The sequence below is a fragment of the Lichenostomus cassidix genome, chromosome 14 (genome assembly GCF_008360975.1).
Source record: "Lichenostomus cassidix isolate B80296 chromosome 14, HeHo_3.0, whole genome shotgun sequence".
Taxonomy (NCBI): Eukaryota; Metazoa; Chordata; class Aves; order Passeriformes; family Meliphagidae; genus Lichenostomus; species Lichenostomus cassidix.
The window spans coordinates 5,559,202-5,568,237 of NC_139495.1; the positions used below are offsets into that span (position 1 = coordinate 5,559,202).

A 9,036-nucleotide genomic window follows, 5' to 3' on the forward strand; every position below is an offset into this window, starting at 1 on the left:
TTGATCTGTTTGAATTGGTTCATCCCAATAAAGATTTTTAGCCCCCAAGGTAGAAAAACCTTGTTTAGTTTCTGCTGGAGTTGATGTGCGTGCTCAACACGCATCATTTCATCATAAAACCTATTTTTTAACTGGCAACTCAGTAGCTAATCCTTGTAACACCCAGCAATATTTTCCCACATGGAAAGCTCAGCTATGCCAGTGAGCTCTGAGCAGCTCCCCAGCTCCTCCCTGTCTCTGCTGCCCATATGGGCAGGGCAACGGCCGGGTTTGAAAAACAACATATTGGCTCCGTTTCTTCCCTGTTCTTTTCCCCTTCACCACCAGCTCTCTCTTGATATCTCAACAAATCAAACGCTAGAATGTAAATAATATTTCCTATTTGATAAGGTTTTAATTGTATCATTAAGTTATTACAGATAAAATATGTGCTTGACAAAGGCAGTGCTAACTGCAAAGCCTCGAAGGTACTTATGCAGAGGTCTAATAATAGCTGGTTTTCATAGCACCGAGCTCTCCAGTGAAGATATCAAGTTTGCCATCTAAACACCACAGCTAGAAATCACTCTTAGAAGAGATAGGGGCTTGGTTTGATTCACTGCTTGTCTGATGCTCTGAAATTAATTCTGACTCAAGGGGAGAAACCTCCACTCAATTTTTCAAAGCAACAAAACAGGCTTAACTGACTTGTATAGAATTTGAAAATCATCCTCACAGATGACCACCATGTTTTGCAAAAATGGGCATCTAGAATTTACTATGAAACTGGATTTTTTTTTTTAAGCCTGACTTTTAGTTCAACAGCTTAATCTTAGTTATCCACCTCTTCAAAACAAATGATCAACCCAATTTATTTAGAAATATTCTACATCCTTATTACAAAACAGACACGGGGTGGGCGGAGGACATTGACTCATTCTAATTTGTTCCCTCATGTTTAACAGCACTCCACCTTTCATGTATTATCATTCTTCTTGCTTATGAAACTTTAATATGCAACTGAAACAGAAAGAGACATGCTAATAAAATATTTTGAAAATTTTAAACCACAAAACTTGGCAGAGAACCTGAGAGGCAGGCACAGTACTGAGTGTCCAGTTTGAACACTTCTGGGTACCCAACACCTTTCTGCTTTAGGTACCACAGACCTGTCTGAACTAAGTTCCATGTAGACTTTTAGTATCAGATTTGTTGCAAGCATTACCAGGCCCAAACTCCAAGATTGCCTTTTCCCCTTTTCTAGAAGCCTGTTAACATCTATTTCTAATACTAAGGGATGCACAGTGCAAGAGCTAAGCATGTAGTTACATAAAACCCCCAAGTTTTGTAAGACAGCCCACAGTCAGTTAAAGAGAAGCACACAGTTCCGCTGGAATGCAAGCAGACACTACATGGGCCTCAGCTTACAAGCCAACTTCCATGTTCCTGCAGAGGAGACAGCTGGAATATTTGCCTATTTCTGGGAAGCAGACACAAAAGTCATCCTAAGTATTATCTCTCCCTTGCAATTAAACTGAATCTGTGTTACAATAAATCAGCACAGCAGAAGGGCATGAGAAGACAGATTGTGACTCTGTTAGAACACAAGGAAGCTCAGGGACTCCTGTAATCAGTGCAGCAGAATTTACCTTCACACAAGGCCCTTGGCTGTTTCCAAAACAGTCTGAAGCTCCTGAGTGACATGAGGCTGCACCAGTACCTCAAAACCTGTCTATCTGACAGTCACTTTCACAATCAGCCAGCCTCAACAAAATCCTAGTACCATGGCAGCAAACTCCCTGGCTTCTAGGGAAGGTGATGTGATGCTCCATGAGTGACCTTTACCACGGAAGCATCACCACCAAACACTGGTCATGCACTACAAGCACCTCACAGGGACAGACATAAACTCTTATGGCTTCTGGGGTGCATAGACTTTCACTAACATACTGTCCAGGCAGTTCCTCATGAAAACCCTTTGTGACAAAGGAAGTGGTAAATTGCCATTTCACAAAAGGGACCCTGGCAGAGTAGAAATATTCACCAAACTCTGTTAGAGAATGAGAAAACTGCCAAGACAGCAGGCCTTATTTTTTATGTTACAAGGGATAAAAAAAGATACAATTAAAGTCTTAGATATTGGTGGTACTACTTCAAGTAGAACCTCTACTCTCCTCACCTTTTACAGCCAAGCAAGCTTAAGTCACTGTGACTTAACACATTTAATGCCACAAATACTAAACAGATTTAGGCAAAAATCAATAACAATGAAACTGGAGCATGCAACTCCATCAGTTCCTGAGAGCAAGCCATTTTTTACTTGTAATTTCAATTTTTATTTTCTTCTATTATTCAGAATAACCAATAAAATCACTATTTTTGGCTAAAGAAGGCAAATTCTTAAGTAAATATACTCCACAGAGGATGTTTCACCATAGCAAGTACTAATTTAAACAGGCTGAAGAGCAAAGAGCTCCAAGCTAAACCAACATTTTATTAAAACACACATTCATAAGACATTATTATTCCTTTAAAAGAGCAACACAAACACAAACAGACCAAAAAACCCCAGGTAATAGAACTGATATTTTACACTAGATGTTCCCATTGAGCACCACGGCACAGATCCCCAAACCCAGGTGTCAAACTACAGCACCAACAACAAAACCCAGGTTCATCACAGAGCGACAACACCGCACATTCCCATCCTGTACCTCATGAAACGGGTTTTAGAGGGGAGGCTGACAAAGCCCAGGCACACACTGATCCGCGGTGCAGCGCTCAGCGCGCCCGTTCATTGTTTACACGCAGGGCCCCGCAGACAGCACGGCACGGCACGGCACAGCACAGCCGCTCAGAGCCGGGCCGCTCGGCCTCTCGGCACACCGCGCCGGGGCTGCCGGGCCCTGCGCCCCCGCACGCCGCCTCGCCGCCATCCGCCGGGCCCGGGCTCAGCGACACATCCCCGGCGGGCGGCACATGCCGTGCCATGGAGCCCAAAATGGCTCCCGGCCCCAACAAAGCCCGCACCAGCCGGCCCGGCCCCCGCGCTCCGTCACTCGCCCGGTTTGAATTCACTGGAGGCGGCCGGGCCGACCCACCGCCTTAACCCCTGCGGCTCCGCGGCCCTCCGGCACACAACAAAAGGCGTGCTTCACCTCGCTCCTGAAACCTTCACCCGCCCCAAAAACACCCCCGGTGTTAGCTATCAAATTAAACCCCGACATCTCACTCTTCACCTGCCCCAAAAACCACCCCCGGTATTAGCTATCAAATTAAACCCCGACATCTCACTCTTCACCTGCCCCAAAAACCACCCCCGGTATTATCAAATTAAACCCCGACATCTTACTCTGTGTAACCAACACCCCAATGCCTAAACGCCCGCAACTTGTAATTACCAAATCGCAAGCCAGTCAAGCACCGCTTAAACCTTACCGATTTAAGGATATCTATACACCACCACATTTACTAATGGATCAAAGTACTAAGCTTGTCAATAAAACCCTCCGTCCAGATCACCCATGACAAAAACAGCCGGCAACTCACTTCCACAACACTGGTATGAAAATCAGCAAGTAGTAGTTCACCCCCATATGTAAAAGCAAGAATTAGACATTAAGATTCACTGGGAAATTCAACAGAAGCATTACACTGGAATAGTCAGTTGCAAAGCACTGAAACAGAAACATTTTAAAAAAATTAGCAAATATTTCACTTTCTTTTTGCATAATGTGAAACTGAAAACCAGATGGTGGGATGGGGGGACCTGCAAATGCTGCAGAATCCCGGTATTTGCTGGCTAATATTTTCCTTCCATATAACATATTATCAACAATATCTTTTTTAAATAAAGAAACGTAAAACAAGGCAAACCAAATATTTTTTCTCTTCCCAGCAGATAGAAAACTCACTGGAACTGTCAGAAAACAGGTGCTGTCTCCAGTGTTTCTGACACTTCTACCCCTGAGGTCACTGAAGAGCAGCCAAACGTGAACACGGCATGAACTCAGCACTACCACCTCAAAACCAGCACAGCACTAAACCAGCACATTTTGCTGTAAAAACACGAGCAGTCACTCACTCGGATGCCAAACTCTCTTCCAGTAAACCCGGCTGTTGAACACCACTTTTCTGAACACCACAGAAGCAGCTGCCCTGAGGTGACAGCCGGGGGACAGCGAGGGCAGGTTTGCCTACCTGTGCTACCCAGAGCAGAGCACAGCACCCATCACAGCTCGTTACCTTCGCACCGAGGCTCGGCAGCTGCGGCCAGCCCCGGCACAGCCGCGCACTTATCAGCTCTTTCACAATCAGGGCGGAAAGCTGCAGGTTATAGTTTCTTCCGACAAGGAAACCCTCCAGGTGCCAGGCCCAGAGGCTGGCGGGCAGCTGAGGTTTCTCTTTCCTCCCAGCGAACAGCGCCGACACACACAACTCCGGGCTAACCAAGGGTCAGCGCCTACCCCACCACTCCAGCCCGCAGCGCCTCACGCCCCGCTGCCCGAGCCGGAGACGCCGATCCGCCGATCCCCCGCTCGGGGGAGGCCGCAGACCCGCGACACCGCGCCCCGGGGGCTCCCACGCGGGCGGGCGGCCGCCACACGCGGCCTCGGCCCGGCGGGAAGCGGCGGCGGGCGGGCCGGGGCGGGGGACGGGTGAGCGCGGGCGGGGAGCGGTTGGCAACGGCCGGGGCGGGCTGAGCCCCGCCGCCTCCAGCCCCGCGCTCCGGGGGCGGCCGGGGGAGCGCGGCCCGGCCCTGCGCGACGGGGAGAGCCGCGACGGGGGGTTACCTGCTGCCGGTGCGGCGAGGGAAAGGCAGAGCCACCAGCGGCGGCGGCGGCAGCGGCGGCGGCTGAGATTGCCCGGGCCCCGCCCGCTTTGCCGAGGCCGCCGGGAGCCCCCGCCCCGCCCGCGCGGCGCGTGCCGGCAGCGCCCCCTCAGCGCCCCTCAGCGCCCGCGCCGCGCGGCCCCTCACAGGCACGGGCTGCGCTCCGCCGGCCGCACCGCCTCGGGCCCGCTCGGGGCTAGCCCCGCCGGACACAGCCTGCCCTCCTCCTGCCCCCTTCCTGCCTCGCCTGCCCCTCCGCCAAATGGAGCCGTGCGATGGAGAGGCGAGGAGAGTTAACTCGGATTTCCACTCCGGCCTCTCTTGCTTGACTCATTGACTTTCCCTCCCGGTGTTTCTATGTCTGCTCTCTCTGTTTCGTTCCTAGCCAGCTTTTCTGGGATTTTATTTCCCTTTGATCCGCCGTGCTCCGCTAAGGCTTTGGCTCTGGCACAGCACACCCACATTCGGTGGGACTGAAGCGCTTCGGCTCCGTTAGGTGCCCAACCGAGTCTCACCAATGCCAACATGGGGCTACAGAAACCTCCGGACAGCCACATGAAAAAGAAATCAGACAATGGTTTGGGTTGGACCTGACCTTAAAGGCTATCTAGTTCCAGCTCCCCTGCAAAGAGCAGGGACACCTCCCACTGCAGCAGGTTCCTCCAAGCCCCGTCCAACCTGGCCTTGAGCACTTCCCGGAATGGGACTGGCTCTTGGCAGAGAAGAAACAAACCCCATTGTTCAAACACTTGGGGAAGGTATGCAAATGTGAACGTATTCACATTTGGGGAACACATTCAATGTGGAGCCTGTGCCTGAGTCACATTTTGTTAAGCTCTCAGTCTCCCAGAGTCCACAATTCTCTGGCAGGCCCAGCTGTAGGCAGGAACAGAGCAATGTCAGTGAACAGAACAAGGAATGTGTCACTTGGGAAAGGGTAACCAGGCCACGAATTGTTATTTACTTGTGTGTGCAAGAGAGGTGACTAAGCTTGCCGTGAAAGACTGGCTAATAAATATGTAATTATCAAATAGTCCAAATGTTTGGATACAAAACGGGTGAAGGCAGCTAATCCTTAAGATACAGAAAATGCAAGATAAACACATTCACTTGAGGTATTAGCTGATATTGATGTAGCACTGATTTTGGGCAATTACTGTTTCTTTCAGGAGTGCTTTGCTCCAGCTACATGACAGTTTGAAGATGCTGCAGCCAAAGCTGAGCTGATCCCAGTGACACTTTAAAGCCAGCACATGGTTTGGTTGGACGTGCAGCCTCACACCATCACCTCCTCCCTGCAAATGGCTGAGTATTTTGCAGAAATCAGTTTCTGGCCACTCCTTTTTCTGTACTTACTCCACACCTGTTTTCCTGTCTTAAGAGTAGATAATGTTTAAAGGCTTAAGATAGTCAGGGCAAAATCACCTCTTAGTTTAAATCTCCCTGAAATTCCTTGGTGGTGTGAGGCCAGGCCCTCTCAGGGATGTTTCCCAGCCTGTTCCCCTGGAGCTCAGGCAGGGCAGGCAGCACTCAGCTCTGGCAGGACAAGGCATGTTGTTTTCCCAGGATGCTGCTCCAGCTTCCCAGGCTGCTCTGACTTGTCCTGAGCAGTTGTTTTTCTGTCACAACCAGGCCAAGAGGCTGGATGGAGGATTATGACTGAAGCTCAGTTTTCCCTTCACTCCTCAGCTATGTGAAGCAATAGAGTTTTTTTTAAATTTCCAGGATTTAAGGAGAACTTGGTCAGTTGTCCCAGTTTTGTTAAAAGAAGCTGGTGCATACATGGAGTTAATTTTTTTCCCATTTCATAAGAAGTGGCTCTGAGGCAAACAAAAATTCTTTCAAAATTTCTCAGCATCTAAGAACAAGTTCTGAATGTAAAGGGGGCTGATAATTTTACTGGCTAAGTGGAAATGTATAGAAAAATTATCTGTAAGAATAAAAATTGTTCATATCAAAAGTGTTTCTGTTTTAACATTGTAGAGGGCAGTTAAGAATTTAGGGGAAAAAAGCTTTTCTAACTGCCACTAGGTATGGGGAAACTGCAATACAAGGCCAAACCAATCTAAGGACCACATTTATCTAGTTCTCCCTTCCCTTCCCTTCCCTTCCCTTCCCTTCCCTTCCCTTCCCTTCCCTTCCCTTCCCTTCCCTTCCCTTCCCTTCCCTTCCCTTCCCTTCCCTTCCCTTCCCTTCCCTTCCCTTCCCTTCCCTTCCCTTCCCTTCCCTTCCCATTCCCACATTATTGCTCCCTTCCCACTATGATTCCCATTCCCAGAGCACTCCTGCAGTCACACCTAGCAAACCTGTTCTGCTCCACATTCTGGTCCTTGCTATCAAAAGGGGCAAATGCCCACAGTGATTGAAGGCACAGACTGAATGTGGCAGAAACCAGTACAGCCAGCTGTTTCTGACTGGTACTACTGGGCACTGGGTGTGGCATGCTGCTGCCCAGGATGGAAGTGTGGTGACCTTTGTGTCCATGGCTGGGGAGATACATGTGTAGTAGTACGAAAATCACCTAAAACATCTGGAAATCTGATTTCTTGCTCATTAAAGAAAAGGTTTCTCGCCATCTGCATCTCTTCATGGTGAAGCTCAGCAGGGCTCTTTCCTACACCTCTCAGCCAAAGGCAAAGGCTGCTTCATGCAGAGCAATTGGGTTGTCAGGTAAAGGGGGATGCAGAACACTCCAGATCAGTTTTGCCACTAGATCTCCGTGGTCCTGACTTAGAGGGGATTTCAGACATTAACAAGAAAAGCCGATTACACCCAAGGCAGGCCGGCAGAGCAGCCGTTCTCCTCACAGCTCTCATCTGCTGCTTCAGCTCAGCTCCTGCTTCTCTGGGGGATTGATCCCAGTAAATGGACACAAGCTTGTTAACTGTAATTTTTGTTGATCCTTCAGCTGCCTAATAATGAAGATTTTTTTTGCTTTATTTTTCTTTCTCTCTTTTTAAAACATGGTCAGAGCTTCACTTGAAGGGCTGAGACACAGAGCAGTCCATGATGTATCCAGCAGAACCAGCTCTGATCCACTCAGCTAGCCAACAGCTGCTAACCTTCCCATGCAGGGATCCTAACACAGATTCTGCAGATGAAACAGAAACTTGGCTGCTCTCAAGCCAGCAGCTGGTTTCCAAAGCCAAGATGTTAACTTTATATTTGGGGCAGTGCTCTGGAATGTTTGTGTGGTGCCCACAAGGGGCTTCCCCCAAGCAAGATAAAGCCTGTGCAATAGCCCATCAGAACTCTAAACTCTCAATATAGAACTATTACAGTATAATTTATTTATGATTATAACTTCTACCATAATGCCATAAATAGCTATTATATGGGTTATACTGTACTATAACTGGATAGTTTTATCATGGTACTATGCAGTAAAACTGTACTATGAACTATACTAGTTCTTTCTGGTTAGTTCCTGGTTTCAGCTTATTACACCATAATAGCTAAATTTCTCTGTGCAGAGATTAGATTAGAGCTGTGATATGTTATTAGAGGCTGTAATAACTTCGCAGTTGTAACTGGAGGTCAGTCTCTGACAGACTGCTGACACAAGCAGAGAGGTGCATTAGTGCACCTTCCCCGTGGGCTCACATGACCCTGCAGGGCTGGACACCTGCAGAGCGTCTGCAATCTGCCAAAGCATTCCTGAGGAAATCTGCACATTGCCTCCATGGACCCACATGGATGAGAATCGGATTGATCTGGAACATACTTAACCTCCATCCCCTCCCAAAAAATGCTCTCTGATGTGCACCTTCTCTAAGTCTAGCTACCTATTTGTCAGTGCCCTCTTAATGTCTAATTAATTGAATCTATTTAAGGTAGTTAACCAATATGTAAGATTCGATATTCCATCAGACAAATGCATGCACTTACCTAAAAACATCTGTTTTGCTGAGAATCCGAGTCCCAGGATCCTCCACAACAGGTCTTCTGGCTTACAAGCACGAAGACAGAAGCACAAGTGCTCGTCACAGGAAGGGCAGGGCTAAAGGCTGCTTATCTAAAGTGCCTGAAAGTTTGAGATAACAGTTCTGCCCCCAAAAATTGTCGATTAAGTACGCAATGAACATGGTGCTAGTGAAATTGCGCAATGAGCACTAACTAAATCTAGTACATATAATAGGTGATCTGGCAAAATAGGAAAAAAACCCCAAAACATTTGAATTGTGTTCCTACTGAGCCAGTAAAAGGTTGAAGCTGGAAAGCTGAGT

At 48.2% G+C, this 9,036-nt stretch overlaps 1 protein-coding gene across 13 annotated transcripts in view; it reads right to left on the bottom strand.

Annotated features, from left to right (window-relative positions):
- SUN1 (Sad1 and UNC84 domain containing 1) overlaps positions 1-8,805 on the bottom strand; it is a 33,897-nt gene extending 25,092 nt beyond the window's left edge. For 8 of the 13 annotated variants that reach the window (XM_085074620.1, XM_085074618.1, XM_085074615.1 and 5 more), the window contains exon 1: positions 4,773-4,891. The gene's annotated coding sequence lies outside the window, so the exon portion shown is untranslated. Of the gene's footprint in view, positions 1-2,693; positions 2,993-3,893; positions 4,074-4,224; positions 4,598-4,772; positions 4,892-8,698 lie in introns of those variants that run through there. The other 5 variants (XM_085074610.1, XM_085074609.1, XM_085074616.1 and 2 more) reach the window with 5 other exon arrangements.
- Positions 8,806-9,036: the final 231 nt, after the last annotated feature.